The 24,199-nt window shown below is 35.8% G+C and overlaps 1 long non-coding RNA gene across 2 annotated transcripts in view; it reads left to right on the forward strand.

The window, feature by feature from the left end:
* LOC143236247 (uncharacterized) overlaps positions 1 to 24,199 on the forward strand; it is a 90,774-nt gene that overhangs the window by 11,607 nt on the left and 54,968 nt on the right. Inside the window, exon 1 of one of the 2 annotated variants that reach the window (XR_013019523.1) lies at positions 17,243 to 17,987. The exons of the other annotated variant lie outside the window; for it this stretch is intronic. This is a non-coding gene — a long non-coding RNA (uncharacterized LOC143236247). Of the gene's footprint in view, positions 1 to 17,242; positions 17,988 to 24,199 lie in introns of those variants that run through there. 2 annotated transcript variants of the gene reach the window in all.

The raw sequence follows: 24,199 nt of genomic DNA on the forward strand, positions 1-24,199 counted from the left end.
ACATGAATATAAACGCTACTAACAAAATAATAACTGAGGCAGTTTGAAAAAGAAACGAACTTTTTCATTGGTTCTCGTGCTAAAATTCTTCATGGTTTGTCTAAGTGTGAAGCAGCATTCCTGTAAAACTAAAATGTTCATATAATAGAATTTTAATTAATTAAAATGATTTTTAATGAAATATACAAACAATTTCCAGAGTGTTAAATACAGTTCTGAGTTCTCAGATTCTGTCGAGAGTTTAAAATTTAACAAGAATGTGTAAGTAACATATGTTGATATGTTGGCATTTCTTCACAAAAGACTATTGATTTGTATTTAGAAAAAGTTACCATTATTTTTCATACCAAGTAATTGACCTTTCTTAGCACGTGCTTTTTAAGTTTTTAGTACTTGCAGCCAAAGAACCAAGTATTGTATTTACAATGTTTTCACTAAATCTAAGATTGCTTTTGTTTCCACGTAGAACAATGATAAAAAAAGGATCCTGTTGAAGTCAAGTCACTTTCATAGAACATGTGTGGATAATAAGTTTACCATTCTCACTTTAATAGAACACGTTTGGGTAATAAGTTTACCATTCTCACTTTCATAGAACACGTGTGGATAATAAGTTTACCATTCTCACTTTCATAGAACGTGTGGATAATGAGTTTAACATTTTCACTTTCATAGAACATGTGTGGATAATAAGTTTACCATTCTCACTTTCATAGAACATGTGTGGATAATGAGTTTACCATTCTCACTTTCATAGAACATGTGTGGATAATAAGTTTACCATTCTCACTTTCATAGAACATGTGTGGATAATGAGTTTACCATTCTCACTTTCATAGAACATGTGTGGATAATGAGTTTACCATTCTCACTTTCATAGAACATGTGTGGATAATAAGTTTACCATTCTCACTTTCATAGAACATGTGTGGATAATAAGTTTACCATTCTCACTTTCATAGAACATGTTTGGGTAATGAGTTTACCATTCTCACTTTCATAGAACATGGGTGGATAATGAATTTACCATTCTCACTTTCATAGAACATGTGTGGATAATAAGTTTACCATTCTCACTTTCATAGAACATGTGTGGATAATAAGTTTACCATTCTCACTTTCATAGAACATGGGTGGATAATGAGTTTACCATTCTCACTTCTCATAGAACATGTGTGGATAATAAGTTTACCATTCTCACTTTCATAGAACATGTGTGGATAATGAGTTTACCATTCTCACTTTCATAGAACATGTGTGGATAATAAGTTTACCATTCTCACTTTCATAGAACATGTGTGGATAATGAGTTTACCATTCTCACTTTCATAGAACATGGGTGGATAATGAGTTTACCATTCTCACTTTCATAGAACATGGGTGGATAATGAGTTTACCATTCTCACTTTCATAGAACATGTGTGGATAATGAGTTTACCATTCTCACTTTCATAGAACATGTGTGGATAATCAGTTTACCCTTCTCACTTTCATAGAACATGTGTGGATAATAAGTTTACCATTCTCACTTTCATAGAACGTGTGGATAATCAGTTTACCCTTCTCACTTTCATAGAACATGGGTGGATAATGAGTTTACCATTCTCACTTTCATAGAACATGGGTGGATAATGAGTTTACCATTCTCACTTTCATAGAACATGTGTGGATAATGAGTTTACCATTCTCACTTTCATAGAACATGTGTGGATAATCAGTTTACCCTTCTCACTTTCATAGAACATGTGTGGATAATCAGTTTACCCTTCTCACTTTCATAGAACATGTGTGGATAATAAGTTTACCATTCTCACTTTCATAGAACATGTGTGGATAATAAGTTTACCATTCTCACTTTCATAGAACATGTTTGGGTAATAAGTTTACCATTCTTCAGTTACAAAGAAATGCTGATAAACTATTTTAAATATTTGAAACAAACATTCAACGAAATGTTTGTATTTAATTGTGAACAGAAACCTTGGTTGATAAAATTAAATATAACATTAAGGTATGTTAAAATAAACAGTTGAATATAGTTTTGTTCTTAAAGTTTCATTAAAATGAGTATTAATCTTGCTGTTATTCTATGTGAAATAAATTAAATTACATCAATCAGTTTCTGTAATACAATTAGTTTATTTGAATTTCACTGATAGCAATAACACTAATTTGTACTTGCCTACATCAGTCCTAAATGTATGAACTAATACGCTATATAGAAAGCAACATACACAACCAAGTATGCTCTTGTTTGGCCAAAAGGTTGGATTAAACTGTTATTTTTATAACTCAGCAGTGACCCCATAAGTGGAGAAAGCGTTTTCTAAATATAAAACCGCAACCCATGAATCACACAATCCGTGAAACTAACATTAGGCCACACACGAATCTATAGCAATACGAGTGAAACGACAATTATATTGACTAGGCCTAAAGTTTAATATACTTACTGTACAGGCCTCCGATTGTTTTATTGTCTTGAAATTTTTACGCGTTCCACAATAATACTGTACAATGTTATATCTGTACTCTGAATCCAAATATCATATTCATTTTTCTCCATCATATAAAGATTTTTCATAAAACGTCGTGTCCACTTTTACGTAAGTGAATCGTTTTTATTGAAATCGGGTTACATTTTATTGTACTTAAAATGCTGACAACTACTGTTTATAAATTTCTTTCGACCAATCACGACGTGAGTGTTATTAATCGTTTTAGAACCCAAGAGAAACACACCACTAGTATATAAACAGTTAACATACCCCATAACGTGTCATTTCTGAATAACATATTATTATTCTTTTTAATATTATTTATTTGTTGCTATGGCAACACGTGGTTGTGAAAATGACTCAAACGTTTCATGCTATATTTGTGATAAACATGATCTGAGGAAGTTGTTTTCTTCCAGATTTGTAAAAAAAAAAAAAAAAATGTGATTGGGAAAAAATATTATTTTTGAAATTTAAATTACAGAAAATCGGTTATTAAAACAATTACCGTGTAAGTATATTGTAAAACTGTTTTGTTGTTGTTTTTCTCGATGTAAAATGATTTCTCTTGGAGCGAAGCAACAGATTATAACAACAAACACAAAGCTGAACTCTGTATAAAAACAACCATCAACCCTAACTATGCACACACAAAGCTAAACTCGGGGTAAAAACAACCATCACCCCTAACTATGCACAAAGAGAGATGAACTCGGGGTAAAAACAACCATCACTCCTAACTATGCACACAGAGAGATTAACTCGGGGTAAAAACAACCATCACCCCTAACTATGCACAAAGAGAGATGAACTCGGGGTAAAAACAACCATCACCCCTAACTATGCACACAGAGAGATTAACTCGGGGTAAAAACAACCATCACTCCTAGCCATGCACACAGAGGGATGAACTCTGTATAAAAAAACAACCATCACTCCTAGCCATGCACACAGAGGGATGAACTCTGTATAAAAACAACCATCACTCCTAGCCATGCACACAGAGGGATGAACTCTGTATAAAAACAACCATCACTCCTAGCCATGCACACAGATGGATGAACTCTGTATAAAAACAACCGTCACTCCTAGCCATGCACACAAAGGGATGAACTCTGTTTAAAACAACCATCACTCCTAGCCATGCACACGTGGCCGAGGTTAATCAAGAAGTTGTTCCAGACTTACTTATCTTACAACTTCTGTAAGATAAATTCAGAATAAGAATTATCAACTATCATTGTCTCTCACTAATTCACCACATATCGAATTAATTATTAAACGTAGACACTAAAATCTACTTAGTTAGGTTGGTTGATTACTAAATTACAGACTGTTCTACTTCCATAAGATGTTTGTCGTTAGATGTTATTAGTAAGATTACTGAGGGTGATTAGTTTTCAAAATAAACTCTACTGTGTTTCTCTAAGGGTGTTTAGTTACCTAAAATAAACACAACTAATGTTCCAGCAACAAGAAAATTTAACCGAGGACTCCCTAGTGTCCAGTGACCTTCAGTTGAACATTTCCAAGATAATGTTGGAGAAGGTACATTTGTTATAAGGTCAGACACTACAGATAAATCATTCTACAGTAGACATTCCGATATTCAGCTAACAGTAACACTAGAAGAAGATAATAAGCTCCTACTCCTAAACGTGAAGACCACTGAGTCTCTTTTATAACTCCTAAACACAGGACGCTACAGGAAACACACATACAACTCCTAAACACAGAACGTTACAGGAAACACACAACTCCTAAACACAGGACGTTACAGGAAACACACATACAACTCCTAAACACAGGACGTTACAGGAAACACACATACTACTCCTAAACACAGGACGTTACAGGAAACACACATACAACTCCTAAACACAGGACGTTACAGGAAACACACATACTACTCCTAAACACAGGACGTTACAGGAAACACACATACAACTCCTAAACACAGAACGTTACAGGAAACACACATACAACTCCTAAACACAGAACGTTACAGAAAACACACATACAACTCCTAAACACAGGACGTTACAGGAAACACACATAACAAGAACATTTATCACATACACAGTGAATGGACATTGAAGAAACGCAGACCAAAAACAAAAAAAGTTCAGAGCTCATGAGAACAAAAGTTAGGTTCTGTAAAACGAACTATTTACAGTAGTACGCCATTACAGAAAAATAGTGCAGTTCGTAGAAGTTAGATTAGTAGTGAAATCATGAAATATTAACCAAGTATGAAAAAACAAGATATCCGTCTATCTGATAATAAACTGTAAAAACCTGGATAATTCTCCTGAAAGTCAACAAATAAGTTCTTTTTAAAGTCATATTGGTAGCGCACCAACAATTATAAACCTCGATCAAATTACTGCTCATATTATTACATCAGAAACTTCCTGAAGATGGCAGTAGATTCGATTATCTCATAATTACATACTGTCAATCTCAGAACTTCCCTGAAAGTACAACATATCCGCTGTTTTTGTTAACAAATACAGTCTGTCTCATGTGTTCTCTGAAATTACAACATATTCGCTGTTTTTATTATCACAAGCAGCAGAAAGCTGCAATTGATTATAGTCGAAACATATGATAATTATTATTAAACATCAATATTTGGTTAATGACTAAATAATAATTAGACACAGGTGATTCTTTAGCCATCTTTGAAAACAGCAAGTATTTGATCACCAAAACCCTACAACAAGCTCAACTACTGGTTTCATTTAAGACATAAAAATAGACATACAGACACATAGAAGAATATTCCCTGCATGGCCAGGTGTTTAAGGAACTCGACTCGTTATCGAAGGTCGCGGATTCGAATCCCCGTCATACCAAACATGCTCGCCTTTTCAACCGTAGGGGCGTTATATGTGACGGTCAATCCCACTCTTTATCTGTAAAAGAGTAGTCCAAGAGTTGGCGGTGAGTGGTGATGACCAGCTGCCTTCTCTCTAGTCTTACACTGCTAAATTAGGGACGGATATCGCAGATAGCCCTCGTGTAGCTTTGCGCGAAATTTAAAAACAAACCAAAACTTGTTACACAGAATTCTTATTTTTGTAACAAACTCGACAAAATAATTTTTAACTCGTAAGCTCAGTTACAAGAGAAAAGAGCAAATTTTTGTTAGGCTTATAAAAGAAAGATGAAATCCCAAACTCTTTTATATCAAGCAGTAAACAAGAATAGACCTTTTTAATTCCATCGTATCCTATAATACCATCTGCGAGTAAAGATTTTCATATGTTTTCTACAAACAGGACATAGTAGTGTCTGAAAAATTGTGCAGGAACTAGCAACCGTAGACTGTCGCCCAGCAACGAGTTTCTCTACGTACTCACGTTGAATTGAAGAAGGTATCTATTTAACGAGAGTCGAGCTCCTTACTGTCTACAAAACTAGTTCACCGGTGAGTCAGCGGAAGGTGAGAGTATAGGGTAAAAATCCGGGATTGGATTTCCCTCGTTAAAGGGAACACACATAGCAAGTTGTGTAGCTTTAAACCGACTACACAAGTTATACTTTGCTGGCGAACAAATGTCATTGCAAGCGACTGATACATTTTGAAACTATTCCAACTTATATAACTGCTTGCTTGTTTCAAAATTTCACGCAAAGCTACACGAGGGGTATTTGCGCTAGCCGTTCCTAATGTAGCACTGTAGGGATAGAGGGAAGGCAACTAGTCATCACCACCCACCACCAACTCTTGGGCTACTCTTTCACCGACGAATAGTAGGATTGACAAGTACAACCTTATTGTACTTATGTGAGGCCCGGAATGGGCTAAGGCGTTCGACTCGTAATCTGAGGATCGCGGGTTCGCATCCCAGTCGCGCCAAACATGCTCGCCCTTTCAGCCGTGGGGGCATTATAATTTGAAGGCCAATCCCACTATTCGTTGGTTAAAGAGTAGGCCAAGAGTTGGCGGTGGGTGGTGATGACTAGCCGCCTTCCCTCTAGTCTTACACTGCTAAATTAGGGACGGCTAGCACAGATAGCCCTCGTGTAGCTTTGCGTGAAATTCAACAAACAAACAAACAATCAGCTCTCAAACTACGAAATATTTTATTCTCGGTAATTCTTAGCTCTTCAACACTGCAGTACCTTGTACGGCCTGTATTTTTCCTACAACATTTGACAACACAGCTCTAAAATGTTTTAAAAACCCTCAGGCGAAATATATCAAGAACTCATTTGTACTGACAACTATTTTTCTGTGCAGGAGACAAAAGTCCTCGCTTTTAGTTAGAATGTCTTTGTCTTTAGCTGGTTCAACCTTCACGTTTTGAATCGTGAATGCAGACAATGGTTTCTTTGTTCTTTGCCCTAATTTTGTACAAACATTTTACTGCTTTTGGTAATAAAAGTTAAAGGATTATTATATATCGGTGATTTCTCTAGCGGTTCATCTACTTGTAATGGTTTATCAAACATGTCGCATTTGTCCTAATTGATGTAATTATTAGAAAGATCTTTCTCTTCTACGGTGAAAACGTTCATTATTTTCTCTTACCTTGTTTTATTTCTCAGTGCCTACCTTTACTAGTAATCACGATAAATAAGTTTTGAAAACGTTTGTGCAGTTTGATGAATAATCAAACAACGAGGTTATCTTTAAGACCACATGATATTTTTAAGCAATAGTTAATGATTTTTGTAAAGCGCATAGCTTCATAATGGGCTACCTATCTTCTCACTTATCTACTTGGTGTTGATTAAAAGTTTGTTTTTGAATTTCGCGCAAAGATACGAGGGCTATCTGCACTAGCCGTCCCTAATTTAACAGCGTGAGACTAGAGGGAAGGCAGCTAGTCATCACCACCCACCGCCAACTCTTGGGCTACTCATTTACCAATGAATAGTGAGATTGGGCGGGACATTAAAATGCTCCAACGACTAAAAGGACAAGCATGTTTGGCGTGACGGGGATTCGAACTCGTGAGCCTCAGATTAGGAATCGAGTGCCTTAACCACCTGGCCATGCCGGGGCCTGCTGTTGATGAACTTTGAAGTAATGTAAGCATCTCAATATGTGTGAATTCTTTGGACACACTTTCAGAGTTGTCGTTGCATATAAAACAGAGAAAACTGATACAGCTCTGAATTTTGTTCCACGTCGTAGCTTAGTCTATAATTTATGAAAACGTCTAGAAATGACATAAGAATATTTATTTTGAAAATGTATATATAAGTGTATGTATAAGTGTATATATAAGTGATATCAGAGATGCGTGATCTTACAGGTCATTGAATTGTAAATTGTACCATGATCAACACAGTTTATAAAATCGACGTCTTTTAAACTATGTTTTTCCATTGGTATTGGTTTCGGTTTTGTTACTACCTAATGTGACCTAATGTGTAAAGATGGTTAAAGTGTAGTTGATACATCCTGATAGAAGATTTAGAGGGAAATTTAATGTTTTATTCTTCTCTGTAACATTCGCATCTTGTTGGATGGTAAACAAAAATGTAATTTTTCTATATTTACATAGCCCTTATCTGGTCTTACTGTACAACTAAATATGCAAGCCACATATCTTTTGTTACAACTAAATATGCAAGGCACACATATCTATTGTTACAACTAAATATGCAAGGCACACACATCTATTGTTACAACTAAATATGCAAGGCACACATATCTTTTGTTACAACTAAATATGCAAGGCACACATATCTATTGTTACAACTAAATATGCAAGCCACACATATCTATTGTTACTAGCCACACATATCTATTGTTACAACTAAATATGCAAGCCACACATATCTATTGTTACAAGCCACACATATCTATTGTTACAACTAAATATGCAAGGCACACATATCTATTGTTACAAGCCACACATATCTATTGTTACAAGCCACACATATCTATTGTTACAACTAAATATGCAAGCCACACACATCTATTGTTACAACTAAATATGCAAGGCACACACATCTATTGTTACAACTAAATATGCAAGGGCACACATCTATTGTTACAACTAAATATGCAGGGCACACATCTATTGTTACAACTAAATATGCAAGGCACACACATCTATTGTTACAACTAAATATGCAAGGCACACACATCTATTGTTACAACTAAATATGCAAGGCACACACATCTATTGTTACAACTAAATATGCAAGGCACACACATCTATTGTTACAACTAAATATGCAAGGCGCACACATCTATTGTTACAACTAAATATGCAAGGCACACATATCTGTTGTTACAACTAAATATGCAAGGCACACATATCTATTGTTACAAGCCACTCATATCTATTGTTACAACTAAATATGCAAGCCACACATATCTATTGTTACAACTAAATATGCAAGGCACACATATCTATTGTTACAACTAAATATGCAAGGCACACATATCTATTGTTACAACTAAATATGCAAGGCACACATATCTATTGTTACAACTAAATATGCAAGGCACAGATATCTATTGTTACAAGCCACACGTATCTATTGTTACAAGCCACACGTATCTATTGTTACAAGCCACACATATCTGTTGTTTTATTACCATAATCTTCCTTATATTATAATTCATTTAGATATTTTTTACTTCAGCTGAAATGTAATTTGGTGTTTCAATTATACTTTATTAATTACTTTCGACAAGCTCGAATAATAACAATAAAAGATATATATAATTATATAACCTTTATAATCCCACATCTAATTGTTATGTGTCTTAACTTCGAGCTGGATCAGTGTGTCCTGTTAGTGTAATCTTACCCCTAGTTTTTATTGATCTTTACTTTGAGATGGTTTAGTGCGTCCTGTTAGTGTAATCTTACCCTAGTTTTTTATTGATCTTTACTTTGAGATGGTTTAGTGCGTCCTGTTAGTGTAATCTTACCCCTAGTTTTTATTGATCTTTACTTTGAGATGGTTTAGTGCGTCCTGTTAGTGTAATCTTACCCCTAGTTTTTATTGATCTTTACTTTGAGATGGTTTAGTGTGTCCTGTTAGTGTAATCTTACCCCTAGTTTTTATTGATCTTTACTTTGAGATGGTTTAGTGCGTCCTGTTAGTGTAATCTTACCCCTAGTTTTTATTGATCTTTACTTTGAGATGGTTTAGTGCGTCCTGTTAGTGTAATCTTACCCCTAGTTTTATTGATCTTTACTTTGAGATGGTTTAGTGTGTCCAGTTAGTGTAATCTTACCCCTAGTTTTTATTGATCTTTACTTTGAGACGGTTTAGTTCGTCTTGTTAGTGTAATCTTACCCCTAGTTTTTATTGATCTTTACTTTGAGATGGTTTAGTGTGTCCTGTTAGTGTAATCTTACCCTAGTTTTTATTGATCTTTACTTTGAGATGGTTTAGTGTGTCCTGTTAGTGTAATCTTACCCCTAGTTTTTATTGATCTTTACTTTGAGATGGTTTAGTGCGTCCTGTTAGTGTAATCTTACCCCTAGTTTTTATTGATCTTTACTTTGAGATGGTTTAGTGCGTCCTGTTAGTGTAATCTTACCCCTAGTTTTTATTGATCTTTACTTTGAGATGGTTTAATGTGTCCTGTTAGTGTAATCTCGCATCTAGTTATGGGTCTTTATTTTGATTTGGTTTAGTGTTACCTGTTAGTGTAATCCCACACGTAGTTGTTATGGGTCTTTAGGTTGGTTTAATTTAGCATATTGTTAGATTAGAGGCATGTAGATCTGAGTTTTGTCTAGCCACAAATGAAAGTTGAACAATTCGGGGATGGTTGGAAATGTAGATGACTTATGATCTACGAACTATAAGATTTAACTATCCAGTGATGTCGTGAAACTGATTTGAAACGCAGGTAACCTCTGAACTAAACTGTTAAATGATAACCTCTGAACTAAACTGTTAAATGATAACATCTGAACTAAACTGTTATATGATAACCTCTGAACTAAACTGTTATATGATAACATCTGAACTAAACTGTTATATGATAACATCTGAAATAAACTGTTAAATGATAACCTCTGAATTAAACTGTTAAATGATAACCTCTGAATTAAACTGTTAAATGATAACCTCTGAACTAAACTGTTAAATGATAACCTCTGAACTAAACTGTCATATGATAACCTCTGAACTAAACTGTTATATGATAACCTCTGAACTAAACTGTTGTATAATAACCTCTGAACTAAACTGTTGTATAATAACCTCTGAACTAAACTGTCATATGATAACATCTGAACTAAACTGTTAAATGATAACCTCTGAACTAAACTGTTAAATGATAACATCTGAACTAAACTGTTAAATGATAACCTCTGAACTAAACTGTTATATGATAACATCTGAAATAAACTGTTAAATGATAACCTCTGAATTAAACTGTTAAATGATAACCTCTGAATTAAACTGTTAAATGATAACCTCTGAACTAAACTGTTAAATGATAACCTCTGAACTAAACTGTCATATGATAACCTCTGAACTAAACTGTTATATGATAACCTCTGAACTAAACTGTTATATAATAACCTCTGAACTAAACTGTTGTATAATAACCTCTGAACTAAACTGTTGTATAATAACCTCTGAACTAAACTGTTGTATAATAACCTCTGAACTAAACTGTTGTATAATAACCTCTGAACTAAACTGTCATATGATAACATCTGAACTAAACTGTTAAATGATAACCTGTGAACTAAACTGTTAAATGATAACCTCTGAACTAAACTGTTAAATGATAACCTCTGAACTAAACTGTTATGTGATAACCTCTGAACTAAACTGTCATGTGATAACCTCTGAACTAAACTGTCATATGATAACATCTGAACTAAACTGTTATATGATAACCTCTGAACTAAACTGTTAAATGATAACATCTGAACTAAACTGTTATATGATAACCTCTGAACTAAACTGTTATATGATAACCTCTGAACTAAACTGTTATATGATAACCTCTGAACTAAACTGTTGTATAATAACCTCTGAACTAAACTGTTATATGATAACCTCTGAATTAAACTGTTAAATGATAACCTCTGAACTAAACTGTTGTGATAACCTCTGAACTAAACTGTTATGTGATAACATCTGAACTAAACTGTTATATGATAACCTCTGAACTAAAGTGTTAAATGATAACCTCTGAACTAAACTGTTAAATGATAACCTCTGAACTAAACTGTTATGTGATAACCTCTGAACTAAACTGTCATATGATAACATCTGAACTAAACTGTTATATGATAACCTCTGAACTAAACTGTTGTATAATAACCTCTGAACTAAACTGTTGTATAATAACCTCTGAACTAAACTGTTATATGATAAACAGGCAAGTGATGCCATTTGACACTTTCTCAGATAAAAATTTGAAACAGCGAACATGCGTTGATACAAATATTGTTCATTTAACTCTAATCCTTTAATAAAATCAAATCTCCAAATAACCAAGTAGTTGTAGTAGCGTACACTGCCGGTGAGGTCCCCATATTGATTCATATTAGCAGTTTTATTCATTATTTATATATTACAACGTTCAGTGTAATAAAAAACTAGCGAAAAACGCGATTTTTTTTTTTTAAATACACGAGTAATTATTGAAATGGACTACAATATTGACAATGTTTAACTTGGATATATGACTCACATTTTAAAACAAGAGTTTCGAAGATCCGCAGATAATGTAATACGTGATAGCTTTTGTACTTTAAACGTGTTAAAATGGTGTAAGTAATTCTAGATTGAAACTTTCAGAAAGGCTCGAGTTTTTCCTTTATATTTTACTTATTTTAAACCTATACGAACCTAGGATTCATTCTGTAGTTCAAAGTTATGCGCTGATCCTAACATAAACTTCAAACCTTTTTCTGAATTGAAATCGTATACGTATTCTAAAGACAAAACATTTAAACTCTTAATTTCTAGTGAGATAAATAAATAAATAAACGAGCAATAACTAAGTTAAGGTCTTTCCAATGTGATTAGAGAAAGTGTAATGATTCTTTCAAATTTGTGGCCTGGCATGGCCGAGCGCGTAAGGCATGCGACTCGTAATCCGAGGGTCGCGGGTTCGCGCCCGCGTCGCGCTAAACATGCTCGCCCTCCCACCCGTGGGGGCGTTATAATGTTACGGTCAATCCCACTATTCGTTGGTAAAAGAGTAGCCCAAGAGTTGGCGGTGGGTGGTGATGACTAGCTGCCTTCCCTCTAGTCTTACACTGCTAAATTAGGGACGGCTAGCACAGATAGCCCTCGAGTAGCTTTGTGCGAAATTCCAAAAACAAAAAAAAATCTTTCAAATTTGTTATTATTTGTAAAATGCATGAAAAACGAGTTGTTGCATTCAGGACGCACTTACTAGGGAGTGTTGTGTAGAGGTATAGAAAACATGTTATATTATTTACATGAACAGCTGTCAAGTGCAGTGTTACACGAGAATCCACTTACTAGGGAGTGTTGTGTAGAGGTATAGAAAACATGTTATATTATTTACATGAACAGCTGTCAAGTGCAGTGTTACACGAGAATCCACTTACTAGGGAGTGTTGTGTAGAGGTATAGAAAACATGTTATATTATTTACATGAACAGCTGTCAAGTGCAGTGTTACACGAGAATCCACTTACTAGGGAGTGTTGTGTAGAGGTATAGAAAACATGTTATATTATTTACATGAACAGCTGTCAAGTGCAGTGTTACACGAGAATCCACTTACTAGGGAGTGTTTGTAGAGGTATAGAAAACATGTTATATTATTTACATGAACAGCTGTCAAGTGCAGTGTTACACGAGAATCCACTTACTAGGGAGTGTTTGTAGAGGTATAGAAAACATGTTATATTATTTACATGAACAGCTGTCAAGTGCAGTGTTACACGAGAATCCACTTACTAGGGAGTGTTTGTAGAGGTATAGAAAACATGTTATATTATTTACATGAACAGCTGTCAAGTGCAGTGTTACACGAGAATCCACTTACTAGGGAGTGTTGTGTAGAGGTATAGAAAACATGTTATATTATTTACATGAACAGCTGTCAAGTGCAGTGTTACACGAGAATCCACTTACTAGGGAGTGTTTGTAGAGGTATAGAAAACATGTTATATTATTTACATGAACAGCTGTCAAGTGCAGTGTTACACGAGAATCCACTTACTAGGGAGTGTTGTGTAGAGGTATAGAAAACATGTTATATTATTTACATGAACAGCTGTCAAGTGCAGTGTTACACGAGAATCCACTTACTAGGGAGTGTTTGTAGAGGTATAGAAAACATGTTATATTATTTACATGAACAGCTGTCAAGTGCAGTGTTACACGAGAATCCACTTACTAGGGAGTGTTTGTAGAGGTATAGAAAACATGTTATATTATTTACATGAACAGCTGTCAAGTGCAGTGTTACACGAGAATCCACTTACTAGGGAGTGTTTGTAGAGGTATAGAAAACATGTTATATTATTTACATGAACAGCTGTCAAGTGCAGTGTTACACGAGAATCCACTTACTAGGGAGTGTTGTGTAGAGGTATAGAAAACATGTTATATTATTTACATGAACAGCTGTCAAGTGCAGTGTTACACGAGAATCCACTTACTAGGGGTGTTTGTAGAGGTATAGAAAACATGTTATATTATTTACATGAACAGCTGTCAAGTGCAGTGTTACACGAGAATCCACTTACTAGGGAGTGTTTGTAGAGGTATAGAAAACATGTTATATTATTTACATGAACAGCTGTCAAGTGCAGTGTTACACGAGAATCCACTTACTAGGGAGTGTTTGTAGAGGTATAGAAAACATGTTATATTATTTACATGAACAGCTGTCAAGTGCAGTGTTACACGAGAATCCACTTACTAGGGAGTGTTGTGTAGAGGTATAGAAAACATGTTATATTATTTACATGAACAGCTGTCAAGTGCAGTGTTACACGAGAATCCACTTACTAGGGAGTGTTGTGTAGAGGTATAGAAAACATGTTATATTATTTACATGAACAGCTGTCAAGTGCAGTGTTACACGAGAATCCACTTACTAGGGAGTGTTTGTAGAGGTATAGAAAACATGTTATATTATTTACATGAACAGCTGTCAAGTGCAGTGTTACACGAGAATCCACTTACTAGGGAGTGTTGTGTAGAGGTATAGAAAACATGTTATATTATTTACATGAACAGCTGTCAAGTGCAGTGTTACACGAGAATCCACTTACTAGGGAGTGTTGTGTAGAGGTATAGAAAACATGTTATATTATTTACATGAACAGCTGTCAAGTGCAGTGTTACACGAGAATCTAGTTATCTAAATGAAATAAATCGCACTGCAAACCTTTCTATGGCGTAGCCTCAATAACTGAAATATCGAACGGCCTCAGTTTTTATTTAAGGAGCACAGAGTTCTAACCCCTCTTTCTGATGTGGAAAACCCATAAGAAACAGTATATATATATATGTATATATATATATAATGACTAACAGTTTTTATGATACGTGGTTTGACTTTTTTTTAATATATTTGTTTCTATTTAGAGGTACCGTGAAAGTTAAATGGTGGATAGTAGCATATTTCTGAATGTGGTCAACCTGTCGTCCGATTAGAACCAACAACTCTGTCAAATGCCGTGATTATGAGGTAATGTGTACAATTCCACGGGTTATTATATCTTAGTGGCTGTATGGCGTCTTCAAGCCTGAGTAAGCACTGGTATCAATGTGTCCTACTTCAAGGGTTGAATGTGGTAAGAATGCAATTCTCAGATTCGACCTTTATATATTCATTCATTAATCACAGTGATGAAATGTCTCTCCCTGTACATGGACTGGTAGGTTTAGAATCCCAATTTAGGGCTCTAGGTAAGACAACCTCGCCCTTTAGGTGCGACACAAGCGACCTCTAACGAACGTGTTTTACTTTATCGATTTCTTTGTTTCTTTTTTGTGGCTGAGCACGAAGTTACACCCTGGGCTATCTGTTTTGTGCCTATCACGGGTATCGAAACCTAGTTTTTGGTCTTAGACTTCTGCAGACTTATCACTGTGCCAATGTGGGCTACTTTGTCAGAAATCGATTATAATGTACTGGAGGTCGTTATGACAATAGAATCCTGGTGAAAAGTTGATGTGATTTCAGATGATTCGAAACTACTCGTGTGAACTGTTGTAACTCTCGAAAAGTTCAACTGTGAACTTATGCCACCTGACATCTTCAGAATAAAAATATTGGAATATATTTTATATTACATCTCATTAATACTTAGTTAATTATATACATTAGTTTTAAAGTTCACACGTTTGTTATTAGTAATTAAGCACAAAGCTACAGAATGGACGATCTGTTTTCTGCCCACCTCGGGAATCGAAACCCGGATTCTAGCGTTGTAAGTCCGCAGACATACCATTGTGCCATTATGGGAGGCTTTTCACAATGGATATGGCACAGAAGGCTCACAGTGTACTTAAAACAACAACAAAAGAGTCAGCAGTTAGTACGTTGCACAACAAAGACAAGAACGTTCAATTCTTGCTAACAACAAAATCTGGGATTCGATTGTTGTGAACAGAGAGATCGTAGATAGTTGGTATATTGCTCAGTTTCGTGTTGAAACAAACAAAACATAAAAGTTATATTTTGATGGGGAAAAAAGAAAATTTTACCGAAGTGTTAAACGTTTTATCAGAACATTTGTTTTAAGAAGAAGTATCATTTATAAATAATGAATATATTATAATAACAATCAATTTTGTCTGTCATGAAAATGCCCGCTTACCTTATTATCTAAACGCACATGCGCGTCAATTTAAAGGATATAAACAAAAGACAGACGTAAAAGTACTGTTGTAAATATTTTCTACAAGAAGGTACTAAAATATTTTCAAGGTTTTAAAATAAGGTCCAACTTTAGGACGTAGAATAACATTGTAAGTTTATTTACTGATGGTATTAAGTGCGATAAATTTTAACACTAACTAAACAAAAGCAAAAATCATACACAGGTTATAGTGTTATCTCTTCATGGAATGTAAGCCATATTTAAAGAAGGTTTGGGTAAAGTTAGGCCTAAGGTTAATTAGGACTACAAATTTCGAAGTCTACGATTAGCATTATTTTGTATTGTTAGAGAAACCTTGCATATAAAGAAGCAACGTTGTAATAAAAATACTGACTTAATCACAGTTTTTTGCGAGTTTCTGCTAGTGTATATAATTATATAATTTCTGCACAAACAGTGCAATGAATTTCGTTAATGAAATGTTATTTGTGCCATTTCTTAGGCAAAATAATATTTAAATAAATTATTGTGTAAAGAACGCCAGTTACTAATGAGATGAATCACCAAATGTATCTGTTAACAATATCTAGGATATGTTGGTTTTAGAAAGTACAGATTGTTAACAAAGCTGTTTTTTAAAGACCTTTAAAGAAAAAGGGAAAAACGAGTTTGCTATCACGTGACACAAACTCGCTCGCTCGTTCTCACCAATACAGGAAGCAGAGCGAATAGTGCCTGAGAGCGCGTGTTGAGCGCCTACTCTACTCGTAGCGCCACATACCGTCAGAGTGCGAAAGCGGGTTGGTTGCAGTTGAAGAAGGGCGAGGCCCAAGAAGGCACTGATCAGGTAGCTGGATACGTTAGCACAGGAAGCACTGTAAGGAGTTCCGTTGTTATAACCCACTGTCACATCGTATTACTGTCTGGAGTTACGATGTTTTAGAAAGTCAGGAGTACTTATGCTTTAAAAAGATCCCCTAAGACTGCTGTCCGTAGTTACACTGTGTTATAAAGTTCCCTCTTGGACTGCTGTCAGGAGTCCAGTTATCTTAGAAAGTCACCTCACACTACTGTCTATAGTTACACTGTGTTAGAAAACTCTCACACTGTTGTAAGGAGTGCATAAGTCTTAAAGTCACTTCCATGAGACTGCTATCAGGAGTTTTGTTGTTTTGGAAAGTACCATCTCAGACATCAGACAACTGTCAGGAAATTCGTCGTGTGAATAAGTCTCCCAACAATACTGTTAGGAGTTTCGTTGTCTTAGAAGGTATAATCTTTGATCTGCCGTGAAGTAAAAGTGTACAACGAAGAGATAACTGAATTATGAATTACCTCATCTTCCTGCTAATTAGCACTTAATTTTGTACTAAGCATATTCACTGAATCCATAAGGATAGTCCATGTCGTTCTAATGGTTACTCCTAAAAGAGACAAGCTAGACCAAGTGCCCTGAAATAAAATTCCACCTAAAGTTTCGTGAATCAACTATAGTACAATATTAACGTTCGTAATCCAGAACATTCCCAGCTGTTTACCTGCGATCTGTAAACAGATTTGTGGGTTTGACGGCTGACTGTTGTGGTTCGAAAGTAAATAGCCTCAGTTTGGTTCGTTCCAACGTTTAGTCATCGGAGATTTAAACAGGGTTTCTTCAGTGAACCTTTATCTCCATCGTAAGGAAGGAGTTTTATAAACATGAAGGAAACATGCTTCAGGTAAGAATGTTGAAACATTTATTGTATGCGAAACTGAGATCGACTCAAAATAACTACAGTTAAGTGGGCCTCACAATCAAACAGGATAAATGTTAACTATAATTATATTCATATATAAATATATACTGTTAAAATAGATGCTATATATTTGCATACTATTTATATATATACATTTATTTAGTGTGAGTTTAAAGTATAAACATTCTACGTATGCGTAATTTTAAATTTATTTACGCCGTTTCCCAGTTGGTTTCTTTATACAATGTATTTGAGAAAGTAAGAACAGATAAAATACATTGCACTTATTTGCAAAAAATAAAAAATTACTAAATCCACGACAGAATTCTATTGAAATTTTGCCTCATACATTTTCAAATACAATTTAGATCTCAAAACAGGCATTTTTTAAAAAACATGGTTCCTTTGAATTTCGCGTAAAGCTAATCGAGGGCTATCTGCGCTAGCCGTCCCTAATTCAACAGTGTAAGACTAGAAGGAAGGCAGCTAGTCATCACCACCCACCGCCAACTTTTGGGCTACATTTTACCTAAGAATAGTGGGATTGACCGTCACATTATAATGTCCCCACGGCTGAAAAGGCGAGCATGTTTGGTGTGACCGGGATTCGAACCCGCGACCCTCGGATTACGAGTCAAACGCCTTAACACGCTTGAACAGGCCGGGCCTAACATGGTTTCTACTGTTTAAGTATGAATAAAGGAAACAAAGAACATGTCGTAACTCGCTTTCCTTAAACCAGAATAGTGGGAACATGACAGTCATGAGGAAGTTATTATCTGAAAACCCTCTATTCATACACTATTTCATTAGAAACTTCAGAAATAATGCTTTTAGCTCTCATAAATATCGCAAGCATTATCCAAATCTGGGACACTAAAGCATATCGAGTGTAAGGAACAAAATGTTGGACATTAAGCGAGATGAAATTTTACATACGAAATATGTAACACTACTCCATTCTAAGTGTTAGTAACAATGTTGAATATTGAACCATGACAACAACAACAACACATTAAACGATGGAGAATTTCAAAGGCAAAGTAAAATACTAAAGTATTTAAAATTCAAGAGCAGAATTCTGAACAATAAACCTTACCAGCTCTCAGAAACACAACGTGGGATTAAACCATAAGAAATACGGGAAACACAATATAGATCATTACAAAATATAAAAAGTTCAGAAATACAATTTGGAAGATTAAGTCAAATAAAGACTGCAGTATATAAAACAAACAATAAAATTAACTTCCAAAACTGTGTTCGGACTTCGAATACGAAGGTACGCGGATATTGGTCCAGGATAGGCAAATATTCTGAAGCAAATGCGTGACTTTGTTAAATGCATCTTTCGACACGTAAGTTACAGATAACCATCACGAGTATCCAATAAATGTATGAAGCCATCGGCCTGGCATGACCAGATGGGTTAAGGCGTTCGACTCATAATCTGAGAGTCGCGGGATCGAATCCCCGTTGCACCAAACATGCTCGCCCTTTCAGCCGTGGGGGCGTTATAACGTTACGGTCAGTCCCACTATTATTTGGTAAAAGTGTAGCCCAAGAGTTGGCGGTGGGTGATGATGTTTAGCTTCCTTCCTTCCAGTCTTACACTACTAAATTAGAGACGGCTAGCGAAGGTAGCCCTAGTGTAGCTTTGCGCTAATTCAAAAACAAACAAAATGAAGCCATAATTATATGGAAGGGTTTCCTAGTAATCAGAACAGCTTATCAGCTGTCATACTGTGAATTATTCAATCAATCAGTGAAACAGAGATCTGTTTTAGTATTTTTTCTTAATACCACTGAGGTTTCCAGGAAGCTACTGAGTTAATTACGTTTTTACTCAGTATTGTTTATTTTATCTACCAGAATTTAACGTTCGTAACAGCAGTGCACCTGATGAATGTAGAAATCGATGTCCTAGTAACCTTCGTAATTGCTATATTTTACAACACCAAGTTTTGTTTTGTTTGGATAACTATTCTTCATTAATTTAGTTGATTGTTTGAAAAATATCACGCTAAAATATATTTTTTTTAATTTTCTTCAGAACTTCTTTAAAAATCGGTTATAATATGCCTGGAGAAGTCGCAAAATAGCTATTTTTTACATAAAATGTTTTCACATAAATATATTTTAAATCGAGGTAGAACGAATTCATTAATAATAAAGATACGGTGTTAACAGAACTAAACACAAGTTATTTTTTCTAATACGATGCTTATAGAACTAAAGACAATTGGTTCTTATGTAATTCGGTGCTTATAGAGCTGAAGACAATTGGTTCCTACGCAATTCGGTGTTTATAGAGCTGAAGACAGTTCGTTTTTATGTAATACGGTGCTTATATAGCTACAGCAAAATTGTTCCTTTGTAATATATTCCATTTAACTAGCGCTTGTTCAACAATATCCAAAACGATCAGAAGCCAGTTATCTGAATAAAACCAGTTTCCAGTCAAGGATAATCTAGTGCTTAAGGATAAACCAACAATGAATATTTTCAGTATTTTAACCAACCCCACGCATGGCACTGCTAACCCCATAAATCCTTTGTAAAAACCTACTTGTTCCACTCTTCTATATAAACAAAACAAGTGACTTTCTTACGTTTTAGTCTTATGTATCTGAGGGCTTAAGGGCCCCTACGGAATGCCGTTGTTTTTTAATAATGTCCAGTTTTACGATCCGGATTGTAGAGGGCGTCGTCAAGGTCAAAGTCACTCACCTCCAAAGGGTGGAAACCACAGTGTTAGAGAACTTTAATGGATGAATACCTTTATTATAATATCCAACTGCTACTTTGCAAAATATGATTAAATCGTTTTGAAGTTTCACTGAAGTTCGTAATTATAAAATAGAAAGACTTGTTAAAACTAACTGAGAGTTATTTATTGTGTTACAATCGAAACAAAACCGATTTAAGAAATACCACTTAAAGGCATTGACATGTTTTTCAACTCTGTTCTGTACAAATTCGAACCTGATTCAATTTTTTTTTTAATTACTGTTATTCAGTAAAAACACGAACATTCAGTGGCGTGAAACTGTCGGCGCCAGTTTGGCGAGTTACTGACAAATAAACATAGAGAATTTCTATTATGTGGTTGATTTAAGATTGTTTAATCATTCGGTAATTGCACCCGCAGACAAACCTCACGTAAAGTACCGTTTAAAAAATGAAAAACAGGAGAGAGCTCTGGTTAACGACTTCAATGATAGTTTCTACTGCTCTGTTTTTGTTTCATTCACTGTTAGAATGGATTGTCGGTCTTGGTAAAGTTTCTAGTTTTCGCTGTTCTGTTTTTATTTTGTTCACTGGAAAATTGGATTATCTAAATTTGTAAAGTTTCCAGTTTTTACTGCTCTGTTTTTATTTAGTTTGCCCAACAGTGGCTCAGTGGTAAGCGGGCATTTTCATGACAGACAAAATTGATTGTTATTATAATATATTAATTATTTATAAATGATACTTCTTCTTAAAACAAATGCTATGATAAAACTTTTAACACTTCGGTAAAATTTTCTTTTTTCCCCATCAAAATATAAATTTTGTTTTGTTTGTTTCAACACGAAACTGAGCAATATACCAACTATCTACGATCTCTCTGTTCACAACAATCGAACCCCAGATTTTGTTGTTAGCAAGAATTGAACGTTCTTGTCTTTGTTGTGCAACGTACTAACTGCTGACTCTTTTGTTGTTGTTTTAAGTACACTGTGAACCTTCTGTACCATATCCATTGTGGAAAGCCTCCCATAGTGGCACAATGGTATATCTGCAGACTTACAACGCTAGAATCCGGGTTTCGATCCCCCGAGGTGGGCAGAAAACAGATAACCCATTGTGTAGCTTTGTGCTTAATTCAAAATAACAGCATTATTTAGTTTACTGAAAGAGTGGATTGTCTGCCTTTGTAAAGTTTCTAGTTTTGCTGCTCTGTGTTTGTTTCCCCTCGGTGTGGATTCCTGTACGTGGTGAGGGGACCTCCCAGGGAAGGTTCTGTTTTTTTTCAATTTACCTCCTCTGATATCTAAACATCCACCCTCGTGTTTGTCGTGCGTGGTGACCCGTGAAGGGTAGGAGAGGATCCCAATGGTTGAGGGGTCCAACCTTAACACACCACTTTGGCCTTAAATTCCTGTAGAAAGGCGGCCTTGGGGTGGCCCCATAAGGCCAATCGGCTGGTCCACTTGGGCTAGGGTCAACCAAGTACCAGTGTTGGATGTTCTCAGCAGGTGTTGTGGACATTGTATCTGTTGCTGGTGTTTGGGTATAGTGCTCATTAAACCCTGGTGTTGTTGCAGTGTCCTTGATTGGCACTGTATTGCGTCTTTTCGTAGGGTTCCATGGTGGGTGGGGTTAGTATGGACCGTAACATTCTTTTTTATTATGGATCCTCCAGATAAAAACTTAAATAAAATAGTGAAAATCAATCCATAGCTAAACGACCACATCTTCAAGATTCTGAGCAGCAGTCTTCAACATCTGTAACACCTGTTGTACCTCATTTTCTTATATTACATTGTCTTTCAGACAAACCTTTAGGGCAGATGTCTCCATTTTTACTCATAATAGACTAGTGGGCCTTGCTGGCTCTCCAGAGTCAGTAAAGAAGCTTTGCTCTGGTAACATATTGGTGGAAACATCCACATTTAAACACAGTGAACTCCTCTTATATTCAAAGGCGATTAAGGATATACCCATTGATGTTATGCCCCATGCTATTTTGAATTCGTCGTTATCTTAATTGCAAGGTACGGCCATACATTCCAGACCCTATCAGATGTCAGCGGTTTGGCCACTCGAAGATATCATGTCGTGGTTTCTTGACTTGTGCTTGTTGCGGTGGCAAGAACCACGATGCCTGTGAGCGTGATATGGACCCTCATTGGCTCTTATCCGTCCTACTTTCGTGGTTGAAAGAAAAGGAGGTTCAGCGTTTGAAGACGATTCAAAATATTACTTACACTAAGGCTCTAATGGTGCTGTCCACCACTTCATATCGGAGGTTTGCTGCTGCTCTTGTTCCACTACTTCAGTGGAAGACGGATCTCTCTGTGCCTACAAAGTAATCGTTCTCAAACCATATGATAGTCTTTTGACCTCCGTGGTTAAAAAAGTTGACGAATCAACGTCAACACCCATCTCTGTCCTTAACATACATTCTAATAAATCCCAAGATTCACTTCCTTTGGTTCCAGGTACATCTTCTTCTTCCACCACAAGATACAAAACGATCATTTGTTCACGTCCTCAGTCGCTGGAATTCTCTTCCAAAGACCTGTCCAATCGACCCAAGATAGGATCCATGGAAGCTGACAGATCTCCCTCGAATAAAAAAATAAAGAAAAAAGAAGTGGTCAAAAACAGAAGGGCTCTCCATCCAATTCGTCTACACATAAATAAAAATGGCCACCTTGATACAATGGAACTGTCGAGATATACATTCTAATCTGGATGACATCAAAACAATGATTGGTTCCTACCATCCTGTATGTCTTTCCTTACATGACACATTTCTGAAACCTGCCTATACAATAATCTTTCGGCAGTTTTCTTTGTACAGAAATGACAGGCTGTGTGATGGGAGAGTACATGGAGGGGGGTGGCACTGTTGGTTGATCAGCATGTTCCCACCCTGTCTTTGTCACTCGACACATCCTTGGCAGCGATCCACCGTGGACCACCTGATTCGACTTGAAACATCAATCAGAGAAGCCTTTCTCAATCATCTTGTATCAATATTTTTTAACATTGAGAAGCCTTATGATACTACATGGAGGTATGGCATTTTGCGATACCTCCGTTAAAAAGGGTTACGTGGCCATTTGCCCATTTTTATTAAAAACAATTTTATGGACAGGCTATTCCAAGTCGTGTGGGTTCGACACTTTCCTGTTCTTTTCTACAGGAACTTGGGGTCCCTCAGGGCTGTGTTTTGAGTGTCACACTTTTCAGTATAAAGGTTAATGCCATCACTGAACAACTCCCTCTCACTGTTGCAAACGGGCTCCATGTCGATAACTTTCACATCTCGTGTCAGTCGTCGAACATGAGATGTATTGAATGGCAACTACAAACTGCCCTCGATCGTGTCCTGAAGTGGACCACAGGGACCGGCTTTAATTTCTCTCTCTCTAAAACAATTTGCATGCACTTTTGCTGCCAACGGGGTATTCACCCCGATC

This window comes from Tachypleus tridentatus, chromosome 1 (assembly GCF_004210375.1).
Source record: "Tachypleus tridentatus isolate NWPU-2018 chromosome 1, ASM421037v1, whole genome shotgun sequence".
NCBI lineage: Eukaryota > Metazoa > Arthropoda > Merostomata > Xiphosura > Limulidae > Tachypleus > Tachypleus tridentatus.